The sequence below is a fragment of the Heptranchias perlo genome, unplaced genomic scaffold (genome assembly GCF_035084215.1).
Source record: "Heptranchias perlo isolate sHepPer1 unplaced genomic scaffold, sHepPer1.hap1 HAP1_SCAFFOLD_263, whole genome shotgun sequence".
In the NCBI taxonomy this organism is placed as follows: Eukaryota; Metazoa; Chordata; class Chondrichthyes; order Hexanchiformes; family Hexanchidae; genus Heptranchias; species Heptranchias perlo.
In genome coordinates, this window is record NW_027139275.1 from 422,110 (window position 1) to 441,164 (window position 19,055).

At 44.6% G+C, this 19,055-nt stretch overlaps 3 non-coding genes across 3 annotated transcripts; 1 reads left to right on the plus strand and 2 right to left on the minus strand.

Moving 5' to 3' along the window:
- Positions 1-257: 257 nt before the first annotated feature.
- trnaf-gaa (transfer RNA phenylalanine (anticodon GAA)) lies at positions 258-330 on the minus strand. Its single transcript has one exon. It is a non-coding gene; the product is annotated as a tRNA-Phe (tRNA).
- A 4,575-nt stretch (positions 331-4,905) lies between these two features.
- On the minus strand, positions 4,906-4,978 carry trnaf-gaa (transfer RNA phenylalanine (anticodon GAA)). Its single transcript has one exon. It is a non-coding gene; the product is annotated as a tRNA-Phe (tRNA).
- A 1,455-nt stretch (positions 4,979-6,433) lies between these two features.
- trnar-ucu (transfer RNA arginine (anticodon UCU)) lies at positions 6,434-6,525 on the plus strand. Its single transcript is given in 2 exon segments — positions 6,434-6,470; positions 6,490-6,525. It is a non-coding gene; the product is annotated as a tRNA-Arg (tRNA).
- Positions 6,526-19,055: the final 12,530 nt, after the last annotated feature.

The window sequence follows — 19,055 nt, forward strand, 5'->3', positions numbered from 1 at the left end:
CCCCGAGATGGGGAAAAGGCATCAGTTTCGAATAAAGTGCATCAAATCAAATAGTCACCCGGAACCGAGAGAGACAAAACCAAGAGAAAAAGGCAGAAGGTAACAGAGAAATAAAAACCAAATACAGACGATATAAATATTTCCCATCCTTGATGTCTCTCTATTCAATCCCCAATCCTTCAGTGGCGGGGATCAAATTTCACTGCAAATAAATGCGAGAATCGACCCAAAGAAGAAGAAACTAAACAACCAAAAACTGCCGAAACTCGGGATTGAACCAAGGACCTTTAGATCTTCAGTCTAACGCTCTCCCAACTGAGCTATTTCGGCCCCACATGCAATCTTTACTTTGTGTCATTGTCGTGGAAGAAAATATAACCCCAGGAGGCATTGCCCCTCCTGTTCATTCCACAATTCAGATAAAAACATCGCACTCATATATACACACCCACAGTTCATATACAAACATCGCACTCATATATACACACCCACAGTTCATATATAAACATCGCACTCATATATACACACCCACAGTTCATATATAAACATCGCACTGATATATACACACCCACAGTTCATATATAAACATCGCACTCATATATACACACCCACAGTTCATATATAAACATCACACTCATATATACACACCCACAGTTCATATAGAAACATCGCACTGATATATACACACCCACAGTTCATATATAAACATCGCACTGATATATACACACCCACAGTTCATATATAAACATCGCACTCATATATACACACCCACAGTTCATATATAAACATCACACTCATATATACACACCCACAGTTCATATATAAACATCGCACTCATATATACACACCCACAGTTCATATATAAACATCGCACTGATATATACGCACCCACAGTTCATATAGAAACATCGCACTGATATATACACACCCACAGTTCATATATAAACATCGCACTCATATATACACACCCACAGTTCATATATAAACAGCACTGTCATACATAAACTCCCAAAGTTAATAAATCAGCAGCGCACTCATAGATCCACACCCATTTTATAGGAGGGAGATCGGTACCGACTGCCAATGGAGCTCTCAGAGTGGGAGAGGCGGAAGCAACAGCGACCGAACAAACTCTGGATCTCATCCTTAACACAGACCGGTAGATCCACCTGTGAAGTTACACCGCACTTTGTTCGCAGGGATGGTAACGGGCTCTGAGAACGCATCAGGGCGTCTAATGGCTTCTTAGTGGCGATGCATTGGGGCAAAGGAATCTCAGAGAGGGGAAGGGACAGTCAGAGGGCATCAGAGAGTGTAACGGGGCTCAGAGAGGGGAAGGGGCAGTCATAGGGTATCAGAGAGTGTAACGGGGCTCAGAGAGGGGAAGGGGCAGTCAGAGGGTATCAGAGAGTATATTGAGGTCTCAGAGAGGGGAAGCACTGCCAGAGGGTATCAGAGAGTATATTGAGATCTCGCACAGGGGAAGGACTGCCAGAGGGTATCAGAGAGTGTAAGGACGCTCAGGGCGCATCAGTGGGTGAGGGGCACTCAGCGGGTGTCAGAGAGTGTAAAGGGCGCTGACAAGGTTCAAAGAGGATAATGGACTCTCTGAGGGTATCAGAGAAGATGCGGAGCTCAGGGAGAATCAAAGAGGGTAAGGTGGGCTCAGGAGGTATCAGAGAGGCGAATGGATCCAGAGTTGGCATCTTCTAAATATTACACTTCCTAACCATCAACATTTTTAATAACAGCAAAAATGAATCCTATTGAAACGGTATCTGCCGTGTCCCATGTGGAGGGAATGAGAAGATAGAATCGGGAGGGACTGGATATTTGGCAACGCTCACGGTTTCCTTTCACACAGCTCAGTGTTGTGTCTGTTTATATAACTGGATTTCTTGAACTGGAGATAAGAGGTTGCACTTTGAACCTTTCATCACCCACTGTGAAAAATAGAACACAAAACGCCCAATGTGTGGTTTAAACCCACGCCCCTGAGATTAGGAATTTCGTGCTTTACCGACTGAGCTAGCCGGGCCAGCGGCAGGGCTCCTTCCCATCCGATTATTGCAGAGAGGCGGGTGGCGACGTTGCTGTCGGGGTTTCAGTTTGTCCGACAATCCCAAGGTGGCTGAATCTGAACACCCGCTTTTCATTCTGGAGTCAGTCTGATGCCTCTCACCAGTCGTCCAGCCCCGCGCTGAGCAGGAGAGGAACATCGGGACAGGAGAAGACCATTCAGCCCTTCGAATCTGCTGCCCCATTCAATTAGATCATGAGGTGATCTATAACTCATCTCTGTTTCCCCGCCTTGGACTCATATCCCTTGGTAACCGAACCGGAAAAAGATCTATCAATATCAGATTTGAAAATTTGAATTGAGCCTCAATCCACATCCTTTGGGATGAGAGAGTTCCAGCTTTCGGCCGTATTTTGTTTGCTGAAGTGATTCCTGATTTCTTGCCTGATTGGTCCAGCTCCAATTTCATTTTGGATTCGGCCAACAGAGAGAGAGAGAAAGGCCGCCTTAACCGGAGATTGATCCTTTAATGATCTCTCACAGATCAACTGAAACCAGTCGGAATGTGAATATCATTTCACTTTTCCAAAATAAAGGGAGTGTCATTCATTGTGTCAACAGTCTGGAGTCACTCACTGCAGAAATAGCCATGTCAGAGTGAATGAGCTCGCCTGCAACCTTATCTGTCAAGAAGTATTCCGATTTCTTAAAGCCAATCTCAGTTTTTTTGGATATTTTTCAGACGCCTGCTATCCGACAGCAGATTAAATGGTGGAAAATCAGACGCACTCAGCTGGCAATGTTGACGTTACATTTTGTTGCAGACAAGACACACATTCAAACCCTGGGAATGCGAGACAATGAAGGTTAAGGTAAAAGGTCCGCTGGTGTCCCCGGGTAAGCTCGAATCATCAACCTTTCAGTTCATAGCCGAACGCGCTAATGAATTGCACGACAGAGATACGATTTTGCTCTTGCTGAAGGACTAATTCACCGAGCTAAAGCTTCAGGTTGCAGCGATCAATATAACATCGCTCTACTATCAGTTTACTTTTCCAAAATAAAGGGTGTGACGCTTGTACGAATGAAGATCTGTGCTGTATTATTTCTGAACATGAAGCTCACCTTGCCATTAAACACCTGTATGTTGAAAGACTCGGTCCCCTCGTGGTCGAGAGGATTGATTTTTTGAGCTGTGATTCTCCATTCTATATTCCAGTAATATTCAGGTTTGCTGAAAATGAGATGAGATGAAATGAGCAGGTCCAACGAGCAGGTCTGTGACACCACACGGTGTCTACAAAGTTGTCTCTTGCACTTACAGTGAAGCGGACGGCAGTTTTCACTCTTAAACCAGTAATTATTATGTTAAGAAAACAGGTGGCAGAGAAATACTCGATTTCAGCGCGGTGACACTGGGCCAGAGTAAAGTTCAGTTAATGCGATTGCCGAGTGGGGAGAGGGTGGATTTGGAATTCCTGTGCGGCTGCGCTGCGCATTGTCCAGATCTGCTTGGAGCGATATTCACTTCAATTCATCACTGACAGGGACAGTTTGATTCTAAGTTTCTTTTCCCCGGTGCTTGGTGAGATTTCAAAAATAAAGGCGACCCGTGCTCACCCCAAACTCGTCACTTACACGCTGACAGATACAAGGCCGTCACACTCTTCACCAGTGAGATGAAAGCGGAGAGCGATTTCACGGTCGAATACAATGGCGAACAAAACTCATTCAATGAAAGTGCAGGTCATTGAGGGGCCTTTAAAGTCCTGATTGTTTGAACTGAACTTCTTCCCAAAGCGTTTGAGATTCAGGTGGAGCGATTTGGGGACTTCTTTTCCCTCTTTGCAAAAGTTTCAACCGCAGCTCAAGATCAAAAGTCGAGGGCAGAATGAGACGCCTTCCTGAAATTTGAGAACTCGGGAATCAGACTTTAGAGCAAGGTTCTGTTTACTGTGAAAAAGCAAATAAAACATTCATTCCGGAACGATCCAGAATCCGATCAGCTCGAAAAGCAACTGTTACCCCGTGATTTGGATACTCAGCCTTCTGGTGGCGGAATAAATAATGTGGATATAAGCAGGAAGTTGAAAAGTGGGAATTGATAAATTAAGAGAGTGGGTAAAACTGGGGCAAATAGAGTTCAATGTGGGGGAGAGCGAGGTCATCCACTTTAAATCTAAGATCAATCAGTGTATTTTCTAAATTCTGAGTAACTAGGAAGTGTGGCGAAGCAGAGAGATTTAGGGGTCCATGTACAGAAATCGCAACCAACCAGCGTACAGGTACAAAAAATAATTAAACAGTCGAATGTGCTGTTTGTCCGGCCGGTTAACTTATTTGCATAGAGTTTACCGCAATATCATGATCACGGACTCGATTCTTGTAATTTACTTTATTTATTTCGGTTTTTTGTAACTTTTAAAATCGAAGCTTTACAAACAGGTCCACAGACAAATTCACGGGGACAGTTTATTGAATAACATCCATTGTAACTTTGCCCCTGGGCCGGAGAAACACGTCTTTCTTTTTATTTGTCTTTCTCCGGTTTGCAGATAAACGTTCAACTCGCGGCCTGTTCCCATTAATGATCATCAGCAGCAACAGACAGACAGAGCGGGTCTGACCGCCCCGAGATGGGGAAAAGGCATCAAATCGAATAAAGTGCATCAAATCAAATAGTCACCCGGCACCGAGAGAGACAAAACCAAGAGAAAAAGGCAAAAGGTAACAGAGAAATAAAAACCAAATACAGACGACAGAAATATTTCCCATCCTTGATGTCTCTCTATTCAATCCCCAATCCTTCAGTGGCGGGGATCAAATTTCACTGTAAATAAATGTGAGAATCGAAGCGAGGAAGAAAAAACTAAACAACCAAAAACTGCCGAAACTCGGGATCGAACCAAGGACCTTGAAATCTTCAGCCTAACGCTCTCCCAACTGAGCTATTTCAGCCCCATGTGAAACATTCACTGTATGTCATTGTCTTCAAAAAATATATAACCCCAGGCGGAATTGCCCCTCCTGTTCATTCCGCAATTCAAATAAAAACATCGCATTCATATTTACACACCCACAGTTCATATATAAACATCACACTCATATATACACACCCACAGTTCATATATAAACATCACACTCATATATACACACCCACAGTTCATATATAAACATCACACTCATATATACACACCCACAGTTCATATATAAACATCACACTCATATATACACACCCACAGTTCATATATAAACATCACACTCATATATACACATTCATAGTTCATAGAAAAACATCACACTCATATCTACACTCCCACAGTTTACAAAACAAGAGCGCACTCTTACTGCACATCCACTTAATATCTACCCAAAGTCCTGTTTATTGTTCTCACTAAAGTCTGAACACTGAAAGTTTAACTGTTTTCCAGATACTGTCCATCCTGTTTTGTATTTTCAGCGTTAAATTTGCTGAAGTCCGGCAAAGGGGGCGCGATATCGGTCCTGCCGGTGAATGCTGCTTCGACGGATGTGTCGGTGTCCAGGAGCTGGCGGGGATTGGAAAGCTCTTGTGTCACACGAAGTGTCTGAAAGGCCCGGATACACCTGAAGGTTATCAGTGCGGTGCCCACACCTCGTGATGTAATGTTAGCGAGCCTGACATCAACTTAAAAGGAGGCTTGTTGTAAACACGTTGTGGTCACAGTTTCTTTTTGTTCATAACTGAACCTAAAACATTCAAAATGCAATGTTTTCTTTGCTGCATCACAATAAGCAATATCTTATTATAAAGTTTCGCTCATTGGTTCCTAAGTGTCAGATGGGAGAATTGTCTGAACCCCTCATTTATTTCATTGTTCATTCAGAATCTGCCCACGGATTGACACAGAGATAAACACGGCGAGAGATACAGAGTATCGGTAAACACAGCGAGAGATACAGAGTATCGGTAAACACAGGGAGAGATACAGAGTATCGATAAACACAGCGAGAGATACAGAGTATCGATAAACACGGCGAGAGATACAGAGTATCGGTAAACACAGCGGGAGATACAGAGTATCGGTAAACACAGCGAGAGATACAGAGTATCGGTAAACACAGGGAGAGATACAGAGTATCGGTAAACACAGGGAGAGATACAGAGTATCGGTAAACACAGCGGCAGGACCCTGAGACACAGTGAAAATGTTGTGATTTCAACCTGGTTCAAAACACGCAGCCTTCTGATGTGGAGTCAGACGCGACTGTTCTTGGACCAGGCCCACAACAAGCGGCTGGAGCCGGATCCATTGGAGGGCGATCGGTGCAGACTGCCGCCCCGGCTCTCGGAATGTGAGAGGCGGAAGCAGGAGCAGCCTGACCGCCTCAACCACAGCACAGGATCCCCGCTCTCCCTCACATTGCATAACTGACTCTGTGGCGCAATGGACAGCGTGTTGGATTTCTATTTTGTGGTTGGCGGAGACATTCAAAGGTTGTGGGTTCGAGTCCCACCAGAGTTGGATTTTAGTTCACGGATCGGGAGCTGGGAAGTGAAATTTTGCAGCAGGATCATTAATGTCCGTCAAGGACGGGAAACTGCCCCCGACACTTCATCTTACACAAGTGGCTCCAGTCACACCCGGATTTATGATTCTTAATCCACTCTGAGCTGGATTGGCGAAACTCTCTCAAGGAGGAGGCTCATCATCTGCTCAGACCGAAAGTCAATCTGCTGGACTTCCGGCTCTGTCAGACTGAATGTTCCTTCAGACAGGTTTCTAACTGGACACATGCATCCTGCTGCCGTGTGAGCATTGGTGCTGGAGGGGGAGAATTCTTGCTTGTAGTAATTCTATTCCTGTAAAACTAGCTCCTGAAGTGCAGGTTGGAAAGTATCCTGGCTGAGCGGTCTAAGGCGCTGGTTTAAAACTGCAGTAAAATCCCATTTTTTTGGATGGATCAAAATCATAGTTTTTGGTTCCAATTCCGCAGCCTCCCTCCTGTAAACGAATAACATTAAACATCTCATCTGCGAATGCAACAGCGCAGACCGGAGGAACCACATGGCAATGCAAATAAGTAGATACATTTTGGAACAAACTAATTGTACCTTCACCTCCGGTCGAAATGTTCACAAGGAAAAGGATTGTTTGATCTCGGTGAGACTCGAATTAACAACCTCGGTATTTCCCGACCCTGTCCTGTCAGATAAGGACCGCGCACTGACCGATTGCGCCGCTGGAGCCCGGTCACTCTGATCACCTGTCCCACTCTGCTGGAAAGAATCTTAAGGTGAGAGACCCGAACCTGTGGAAACGTGTCCAGTCACTGTGATGAAACTAATATCTGCACTTCCACTTTCAGCTCCTTTCACATCCTCTGCTCCATCGCACGACAATCGGGTTTTCTGCGAACAGGTCAAAATGCACATTGCCAGAAATTCTATCAGTGGTGAGATTTTAACCCAGCGCCCACGCAGTGATTGGATTTATTGTCTTAAAGCAGTGAGCTCCGTTCACACAACGCCTCGCCAGTCTTTCACATTTTGTTTAATGCCCAAATAAATAAATTGGAGCTAATTGACCGCATTTACCCCGTGCTGGGGTTGTTCTCCTCAGAGCAGAGAAGGTTCAGAGGAGATTTGATAGAAGTGTTCAAAGTCATGAAGGGTTCAGATAAAGTTAATAAAGAGAAGCTGTTCTCATTGGCGGAAGTGAATGGTGGTGGACAATTAAACAACTAACGGGAGGAGGAGGCTCTGTAAACATCCCCATTCTCAATGATGGCGGAGTCCAGCACGCGAGTGCAAAAGACAAGGCTGAAGCGTTTGCAACCATCTTCAGCCAGAAGTGCCGAGTGGATAATCCATCTCAGCCTCCTCCCGATATCCCCACCATCACGGAAGCCAGTCTTCGGCCAATTCGATTCACTCCACGTGATATCAAAAAACGGCTGAGTGCACTGGATACAGCAAAGGCTATGGGCCCCGACAACATCCCAGCTGTAGTGCTGAAGACTTGTGCTCCAGAACGAGCTGCGCCTCTAGCCAAGCTGTTCCAGTACAGCTACAACACTGGCATCTACCCAACAATGTGGAAAATTGCCCAGGTATGTCCTGTCCACAAAACGCAGGACAAATCCAATCCGGCCAATTACCGCCCCATCAGTCTACTCTCAATCATCAGCAAAGTGATGGAAGGTGTCGTCGACAGTGCTATCAAGCGGCACTTACTCACCAATAACCTGCTCACTGATGCTCAGTTTGGGTTCCGCCAGGACCACTCGGCTCCAGACCTCATTACAGCCTTGGTCCAAACATGGACAAAAGAGCTGAATTCCAGAGGTGAGGTGAGAGTGACTGCCCTTGACATCAAGGCAGCATTTGACCGAGTGTGGCACCAAGGAGCCCTAGTAAAATTGAAGTCAATGGGAATCAGGGGGAAAACTCTCCAGTGGCTGGAGTCATACCTAGCACAAAGAAGATGGTAGTGGTTGTTGGAGGCCAAGCATCTCAGCCCCAGGGCATTGCTGCAGGAGTTCCTCAGGGCAGTGTCCTAGGCCCAACCATCTTCAGCTGCTTCATCAATGACCTTCCCTCCATCATAAGGTCAGAAATGGGGATGTTCGCTGATGACTGCACAGTGTTCAGTTTCATTCACAACCCCTCAGATAATGAAGCAGTCCGAGCCCGCATGCAGCAAGACCTGGACAACATCCAGGCTTGGGCTGATAAGTGGCAAGTAACATTCGCGCCAGATAAGTGCCAGGCAATGACCATCTCCAACAAGAGAGAGTCTAACCACCTCCCCTTGACATTCAACGGCATTACCATCGCCGAATCCCCCACCATCAACATCCTGGGGGTCACCATTGACCAGAAACTTAACTGGACCAGCCGTATAAATACTGTGGCTACGAGAGCAGGTCAGAGGCTGGGTATTCTGCGGCGAGTGACTCACCTCCTGACTCCCCAAAGCCTTTCCACCATCTACAAGGCACAAGTCAGGAGTGTGATGGAATACTCTCCACTTGCCTGGATGAGTGCAGCTCCAACAACACTCAAGAAGCTCGACACCATCCAAGATAAAGCAGCCCGCTTGATTGGCACCCCATCCACCACCCTAAACATTCACTCCCTTCACCACCGGCGCACTGTGGCTGCAGTGTGCACCATCCACAGGATGCACTGCAGCAACTCGCCAAGGCTTCTTCGACAGCACCTCCCAAACCCGCGACCTCTACCACCTAGAAGGACAAGGGCAGCAGGCGCATGGGAACAACACCACCTGCACGTTCCCCTCCAAGTCACACACCATCCCGACTTGGAAATATATCGCCGTTCCTTCATTGTCGCTGGGTCAAAATCCTGGAACTCCCTTCCTAACAGCACTGTGGGAGAACCGTCACCACACGGACTGCAGTGGTTCAAGAAGGCGGCTCACCACCACCTTCTCAAGGGCAATTAGGGATGGGCAATAAATGCCGGCCTTGCCAGCGACGCCCACATCCCGTGAACGAATAAAAAAATAAATAAATAAATAACACTCACACATCAATAAAACCGGGAATTCTGGAAACACACTGCAGGTCCTTCTTTATCTGGAGATCAAATGACTGTTGTATAATTGTACCAGCAGTTAACAGGCTCCTGTGAACTCCTCCCTCTGCTATTTTAATTCAGACTTTAAATCATTTATTTCAAGCGGGTTTATTTTGAATGAATTAACGCCTGCCTTAAATGGTAGACTCAGGACTGTCACACAAACAGGTTAAATCTTCATAGAATAATTACCAGTCATTTTTAAACTGGACGCCACACAGTGACTTTGCTGTCAGTGAAGAGAGACGAGAAAGACCAAAGTGCCGTTTGCCCCTCTCAGTGTGGCCCTGAAGGACTGTGTCCAGGCTGAAGTTCTGTTCCCACCGGACGATCCTCCCCCCAGATTGTCCTTTCTGAGCTCCAGTCAGGTGATGTTAAACACTCAGGTGGGAAAGACCAAAATCTACAACAAGGGTTTAAAACAAAGCTGATTTATTGAACAGATATCCAGAATATTAAACTCCAGCCCAGTTATAGGGGTTATTAACATCAGCAGAAACAAACCTCAACTGTCAGAATGAACATGGTTCAGTCCTGGATGGGATTAACAGCAGAATCCAACCCCTGCAGTCATATGTGAACTCGCTGGTGTCTCAGCACGTGTGATGACTGAGTGAATCCCTTCCCTCACACGGAGCAGGTGAACAGTCTCTCCCCAATGGGCATGCGTTGATGTGTCAGCAGTTCATTTCTGCTTCTGAAGCTCTTCTCACAGTCACTGAGTTAAAAGGTCACTCAATAGTGTCAACAAGTTGATGTTTCAGAAGGTGGGATGATCGAGTGAATCTCTTCCCACAAACGGAGCAGGTGAACAGTCTCTCCCCAGTGTGAGTGTGTCGATGTCTCAGCAGTTCGTTTCTGATTTAAAATCTTTTCTCAGTCAGAACATTGAAAGGTCTCTCTTCAGTGTGAACTCGCTGGTGTGACAGAAGGAGGGATGACCGAGTGAATCTCTTCTTTCACACAGAGCAGGAGAACGGCCTCTCCCTAGTGTGAACTCGCTGGTGAGTGCGTTGATGTTTCAGCAGATTAAATTTGCTTTTAAACCTCTTCTCACAGTCAGAACATTTAAAAGGTCTCTCCCCAGTGTGAACTGGCTGGTGTGTCAGCAGGGCGGATGACTGAGTGAATCCTTTCCCACACACGGAGCAGGTGAACGGCCTCTCCCCAGTGTGAGTGCGTTGGTGTTTCAGCAGATTAAATTTGCTTTTAAACCTCTTCTCACAGTCAGAACATTTAAAAGGTCTCTCCCCAGTGTGAACTCGCTGGTGTGTCAGCAGGGCGGATGACTGAGTGAATCCTTTCCCACACACAGAGCAGGTGAACGGCCTCTCCCCAGTGTGAGTACGCTGGTGTCTCATGAGATCAGTTTTGCTTTTAAACCTCTTCTCACAGTCAGAACATTGAAAAGGTCTCTCCCCAGTGTGAACTCGCTGGTGTTTCAGCAGGTCGGATGACTGAGTGAATGCCTTCCCACACACGGAGCAGGTGAACGGCCTCTCCCCAGTGTGATTGCGTCGATGAGTTTCCAGCTCTGAAGGGTAATTGAATCCCTTCCCACAGTCCCCACATTTCCACGGTTTCTCCATGGTCTGGGTGTCCTTGTGTTTCTCCAGGTTGGACGATCAGTTGAAGCCTCGTCCACACACAGAACACGTGTACGGTTTCTCCCCGCTGTGAACGGTGCGATGTTTTTTCTGGCTGTGTAATTGGGGAAAGCTCTTTCCACAGTCAGTGCACTGGAACACTCTCACTCGGGTATGTGTGTGTGTCTCGGTGCTTTTCCACTCACACTGATGTTTGAAATCTTCTCCCACGGATAGAACAGACAAACATTTCTCCTTCCACATTCAAAGGCCGATGATATTCAGGTCCTGATGAATCGAGTGACTCTGTCAGATCTTGACGTGATCTTTGATTTGAGTTTCCCTCTGTAAATCCTCCCCTGTAAAAGGAGTTTATAAAAGTTATCAATGTAATTACAGGATAGAAATTCAGATCAGATAGCTCTACTTTCTATGGAACATTATTTCCTCTCTCATTACTCAAAGCTGTAAATCCCCCGTTCCACACACTCTCCCTCCTCCCTGTGCTGAAATCCAAACCCATCGCATCATCTTTCAGTGGCCCGAAACCATGAGTGAAAGGGTGAGAGAGAGTGTGAGAGAGTGAGTGTGAGAGAGTGAATGTGAGAGAGTGAGTACAGCAGTGGGCTCGGTGTGGAGAATGAAGTGGGGCAGGTGGAGCATGTTTCAGTGGGGCAGCAGTGATCATAATCTCATTAGGTTTAGAACAGTTATGGAAAAGGACAGGGGACAGTCAAATGTGAACATTCTTAACTGGAGGAGGGCTAATTCCAGTGAGTTAAAAAGGGATCTTGTCCAGGTGGATTGGAATCAAAAATTGGCAGGCAGAACAGTCATTGAACAGTGGGAGGCCTTCAAGGAGGAGTTGGTTTGGGTACAGAGTAGACAGATTCCCACGAGGAGGAAAGGAACAGCATCCAAAGCTCGAGCTCCCTGGATGACTGAAGATATAGAGATCACCATTTCTCCTTTATTTAAAGACGCTCCCTGACCGATCACCATTTCTCCTTCATTTACAGACGCTCCCTGACCGATCACCATTTCTCCTTCATTTACATACGTTCCCTGACCGATCGCCATTTCTCCTTCATTTGCAGACGCTCCCTGACCGATCACCATTTCTCCTTCATTTACAGACGTTCCCTGACCGATCGCCATTTCTCCTTCATTTACAGACGCTCCCTGACCGATCGCCATTTCTCCTTCATTTGCAGACGCTCCCTGACTGATCACCATTTCTCCTTCATTTACAGACGCTCCCTGACCGATCCCCATTCCCCTTCATTTACAGACGCTCCCTGACCGATCCCCATTTCCCCTTCATTTACAGACGCTCCCTGACCGATCACCATTTCTCCTTCATTTACAGACGCTCCCTGACCGATCCCCATTTCCCCTTCATTTCCCGGCGGGTAGTGAGGGGGGGATAATGTTCACTGTTTTATATTCGGGTCTGGGGCCGCACTCGGGGTTTGTAAAGCCTGAGCCTGGGCCTGAGCCCGGACCCGGGCCCCGGGGTTTATTGAGCCTCTTGCTCCGATCCTCTGACCTGCACCGAACGCGCTCCTCCCGCAGCCTCGACTGGCCGCGCATGCTCAGGACACACTGACCGGTAATGAGTCACTACTGCGCCTGCGCGCTGGGCTCCACTGATTCAGATAGGGCACAATCTGTACCGCGCTGCATGCTGGGTGATGCAGCCGCCATTGATGATCTTAATACCAGGCCGAAAAACAAAAACATTGGAAGCAGATAATTCAAGTGTTTAATTTATTTTCTAAATAATTCAATCGTTCAATTCATTTCATAAATAATTGAATCGTTCAATTCATTAAATAATCAATTGTTTAATTTATTACATGAACAATTAGTTTAATTTATCATAGAAATAATTCAATAGTTTAATTCATTATATAAATATTCCTTCATTTAATTTATTATATAAAGAATTCAATATTTAGTTGAATTATTTATATAATAAATTAAACACGAGACTTCTTTATGTAATAAAGTCAACACTTGATTATTTATATAATAAATGAAACACTTGATTATTTATATAATAAATGAAACACTTGATTATTTATATAATAAATGAAACACTTGATTATTTATATAATAAATGAAACACTTGATTATTTATATAATAAATGAAACACTTGATTATTTATATAATAAATGAAACACTTGATTATTTATATAATAAATGAAACACTTGATTATTTATATAATAAATGAAACACTTGATTATTTATATAATAAATGAAACACTTGATTATTTATATAATAAATGAAACACTTGATTATTTATATAATAAATGAAACACTTGATTATTTATATAATAAATGAAACACTTGATTATTTATATAATAAATGAAACACTTGATTATTTATATAATAAATGAAACACTTGATTATTTATATAATAAATGAAACACTTGATTATTTATATAATAAATGAAACACTTGATTATTTATATAATAAATGAAACACTTGATTATTTATATAATAAATGAAACACTTGATTATTTATATAATAAATGAAACACTTGATTATTTATATAATAAATGAAACACTTGATTATTTATATAATAAATGAAACACTTGATTATTTATATAATAAATGAAACACTTGATTATTTATATAATAAATGAAACACTTGATTATTTATATAATAAATGAAACACTTGATTATTTATATCATAAATAACGTTTTGAAATTCTTCATTCAATAAATTGATTATTAATATGCTTAAATAAACACTTGAATCTTTGTATGATAAGTTAAACCTTTGAATTAATTATATAATTTAAACACTTGACCTCTTCATATAATAATTTTAACACTTGGATTATTTATATAATAAACTAAACCATATAATTGGTTATTTGTACAATGAATTAAACCATTGTTTCTTCATAGAATAAATTTAACACTTGAATTATTTATATAATAAATTAAACAATTGATTTTTTATATAATAAATTAGACATGCATTATTATATAATAAATTAAACTATTAAATTATTTGGATACTTAATTTATTATGAAAATAATTCAATAGTTTAATTTAACAACTGACGTAGTTATGTAAGAAATTAAACAATTGATTATTTATATAATAAATGAAACAGTTGAATTATTTAGATAATAAATGAAACAGTTGAATTATTTAAATAATAAATTAAACAAATGAAGTATTTACGTAATAAATTATACACTTGAATGCTTCATATAATAAATTAAACACTTGTTTATTTGTATAATAAATTCACAAATTGAATTATTTATACAATAAATTAAACAACGGAGCTATTTATATAGTAAATTATACACTTCAATTATTATATAATTAAACTACTGAATTATTTATCAAATATATCAATTTAATTATTCATATAATAAATTAAACAATTCAATAATTTACATAAAAATTGAACACTTGAATTATTTATAAAATATTAAACAATTGAACTATTTACATAATAAATTTAGCTATTGAATTTTTTATACAATAAATTAAACTCTTGGTTATTTACAGAATAAATTAATCAATCGAATAATTTAAACTATTGAATTCTCTTTATAATAAATGAAACATTTGAAGTATTCATATAATAAATTAAACACTTGAAAACAATTTAATTATTGATATAATAAAATAAGCAATTCATTTTTTATTTAATGAATTAAACTATTGAGTTATTTATATTACATTTTAAACTTTTCAATTATTTATATAATAAATGAAGCCAGCTTGGACAAAATGGAGGCAAGCGCAGAGTCCGTCTTGGACAAAATGGCGGCAGGCGCGGCCACCATCTTGGAAAAAATGGCAGCAAGCACGGCCGCCATCTTGGAAAACATGGCGGCAGGCGCGGCCGCCATCTTGGATAAAATGGCGGCAAGCACGGCCACCATCTTGGAAAAATGGCCGCCGCCGCCATCTTATCAGATGGCGGCAAGCGGCCGACAGAGTGTCGCCAGTGATCCCGCAGTGACCCCAGAATGTCCCAGTGACCCCAGAATGTCCCAGTGACCCCAGAGTGATGCCGGGGTCCCAGAGTGCACCCAGTCAGCCCAGAGTGAGGCCAGGGTGCAGCCGGGGATCCCAGAGCGATGCCAGAGCGGCGGCCTTTGCGTTTGGGCCACCACAACAACCACCACCACAACTGTACTGTACGTGTACAGCACACAGTGGGTAAAAGGGAACGATTCACTCCTGTCTGGTACTGTACGGCCCGTGTGTGTCTCAGTGTCAGCTCCTGTACGTGTACAGCACACAGTGGGTAAAAGGGAACGATTCACTCCTGTCTGGTACTGTACGGTCCGTGTGTGTCTCAGTGTCAGCTCCTGTACGTGTACAGCACACAGTGGGTAAAAGGGAACGATTCACTCCTGTCTGGTACTGTACGGTCCGTGTGTGTCTCAGTGTCAGCTCCTGTACGTGTACAGTACACAGTGGGTAAAAGGGAACGATTCACTCCTGTCTGGTACTGTACGGTCCGTGTGTGTCTCAGTGTCAGCTCCTGTACGTGTACAGTACACAGTGGGTAAAAGGGAACGATTCACTCCTGTCTGGGACTGTACGGCCCGTGTGTGTCTCAGTGTGAGCTCCTGTACATGTACAGCACACAGTGGGTAAAAGGGAACGATTCACTCCTGTCTGGTACTGTACGGCCCGTGTGTGACTCAGTGTCAGCTCCTGTACGTGTACAGCACACAGTGGGTAAAAGGGAACGATTCACTCCTGTCTGGTACTGTACGGCCCGTGTGTGTCTCAGTGTCAGCTCCTGTACGTGTACAGCACACAGTGGGTAAAAGGGAACGATTCACTCCTGTCTGGTACTGTACGGTCCGTGTGTGTCTCAGTGTCAGCTCCTGTACGTGTACAGTACACAGTGGGTAAAAGGGAACGATTCACTCCTGTCTGGGACTGTACGGCCCGTGTGTGTCTCAGTGTGAGCTCCTGTACATGTACAGCACACAGTGGGTAAAAGGGAACGATTCACTCCTGTCTGGTACTGTACGGCCCGTGTGTGTCTCAGTGTCAGCTCCTGTACATGTGCAGTACACAGTGGGTAAAAGGGAACGATTCACTCCTGTCTGGTACTGTACGGCCCGTGTGTGTCTCAGTGTCAGCTCCTGTACATGTACAGCACAGAGTGGGTAAAAGGGAAGGATTCACTCCTGTCTGGTACTGTACGGCCCGTGTGTGTCTCAGTGTCAGCTCCGGTACATGTACAGCACACAGTGGGTAAAAGGGAACGATTCACGCCTGTCTGGTACTGTACGGCCCGTGTGTGTCTCAGTGTCAGCTCCTGTACATGTACAGCACACGGTGGGTAAAAGGGAACGATTCACTCCTGTCTGGTACTGTACGGCCCGTGTGTGTCTCAGTGTGAGCTCCTGTACATGTACAGCACACGGTGGGTAAAAGGGAACGATTCACTGAGAGATTGCAATGTTGAGTGTAACGGTTATTTGAGGGGTTCAGTCCCTAATCGGGCTGTGTTTTGACAGACGCTTTTTAAAATAAGGAGTTGAGTTTAGTTTTGGGAGGTGGGTACAATCCGTGTCTGGGACTCACTGGCCCTGTGAATATTGAATTTTGCTTACAATATGGTGTGTTTGGATTAATGGGGGACAAGGTTTAACTGCACTGGGCTGGATTGTTTTATAAATCTCTCATTGACTGGGTCTTTCAGACCAGGATGGGAGCTGCTTCTCTCTCTCTCTCTCTCTGGAAACACCCTGAGGCAGTGAAACACTCTCTGACAAACTGTTCACAGGAACCAACCCATCAGACATGGGGAACAGACAAATACCTGGGACTGGAAATGAGCCTCCCACCAACAGAGCAGAGAGAAGGAGGAAATCATCACACCTTCAAGATCTGGATCGGTTTTGTCATTGGAGCAGGTTCGGGTTAATTTTACTGCTTTAAAGTTATGTTATGGGACCAGTGAGACTGAGACACACACACAGACACACACACACACACACACACACACACACAGACTGTACAGTCAGGAGACACGTGGTCCTTGCACAGACATTGGGTTTGAATTGAGCTGAGCTGTGCCACAAATGAATATGGGATTAAAATCTCAAATTCCAATCAGTTTGCTCCCGAGCTTCCCCATGTGTCTGTGTGGTTCCATCACAATACAATTTCACATGGGGGCCCAAAATGGCTTCGGAATTAACACGATTTCTTTCTGAGTTGTCAGTGACCTTTTCAAAAATTAAACTTCAAACTAAGAAAACATTTGGAGGCTGTTTTCACATTTGGGCCCTCTGGGTGCTGCAGGACGCTCCCTGAAAGAGCTTTTAATTTCAATTAAGACCCCAGATATGTCACATTGTCAGCCTCTGAATAATAGTTTGATCCACTTTGTGTTATTTCTGAAAAGTTGCACTTGCACTGAACGAAGGGAGGAATTTGGGCTCGAACAGATGGTGATATTCTGGCATGACGGAGCTGGGCAGAGATGAGCGATTGGGTCCACAGCATTCCTGCCCTCCCCACCATCTAATTTAACTTATATTTTTGTATTGCTTGAAACAGCATGTAAGGGGTTAACTCCTGATACCATATAAAGTTTGTTACTGTGTGTCTCAGTGTCAGCTCCTGTACATGTACAGCACATGGTGGGTTAAAGGGAACGATTCACTCCTGTCTGGTACTGTACGGCCCGTGTGTGTCTCAGTGTCAGCTCCTGTACATGTACAGCACATGGTGGGTTAAAGGGAACGATTCACTCCTGTCTGGTACTGTACGGCCCGTGTGTGTCTCAGTGTCAGCTCCTGTACATGTACAGCACAGAGTGGGTAAAAGGGAACGATTCACTCCTGTCTGGTACTGTACGGCCCGTGTGTGTCTCAGTGTCAGCTCCTGTACATGTACAGTACACAGAGAGAGATGGAGAGAGAGAGACAGAGAGAGAGAGACAGAGAGAGAGAGAGACAGGGAGACAGCGAAAAACACAGCGGGAGAGTGGGAGATAGGCAGAGAGACAGCGAGGGGGACAGATAGGTAGTGAGAAAAACAGAGAGAGAGAGAGAAAGAGAGCGAGGGGGAGAGAGATAGAAAGAGAGCGAGAGAGAGACAGAGAAAAAGGCAAAGACAGGGCGAGAGAGGCAGAGAGAGCGAAGGGCGGAGAGAGCGAAGGGCGGAGAGAGCGAAGGGCGGAGAGAGCGAAGGGCGGAGAGAGCGAAGGGCGGAGAGAGCGAAGGGCGGAGAGAGCGAAGGGCGGAGAGAGCGAAGGGCGGAGAGAGCGAAGGGCGGAGAGAGCGAAGGGCGGAGAGAGCGAAGGGCGGAGAGAGCGAAGGGCGGAGAGAGCGAAGGGCGGAGAGAGCGAAGGGCGGAGAAAGGGGCAGAGGGAGAAAGGGGCAGAGGGAGAAAGGGGCAGAGGGAGAAAGGGGCAGAGGGAGAAAGAGGCAGAGGGAGAAAGAGGCAGAGGGAGAAAGAGGCAGAGGGAGAAAGGGGCAGAGGGAGAAAGGGGCAGAGGGAGAAAGGGGCAGAGGGAGAAAGAGGCAGAGGGAGAAAGAGGCAGAGGGAGAAAGAGGCAGAGGGAGAAAGAGGCAGAGGGAGAAAGAGGCAGAGGGGGGAGACAGACAGACAGACTGCGAAAAACACAGCGGGAGAGTGGGAGATAGGCAGAGAGACAGCGAGGGGGACAGATAGGTAGTGAGAAAAACAGAGAGAGAGAGAAAGAGAGCGAGGGGGAGAGAGATAGAAAGAGAACGAGAGAGAGACAGAGAAAAAGGCAAAGACAGGGCGAGAGAGGCAGAGAGAGCGAGACAGAGAGAGGGGTAAAGAGGCAGAGAGACAGAGAGAGAAGGGCAGAGAGAGA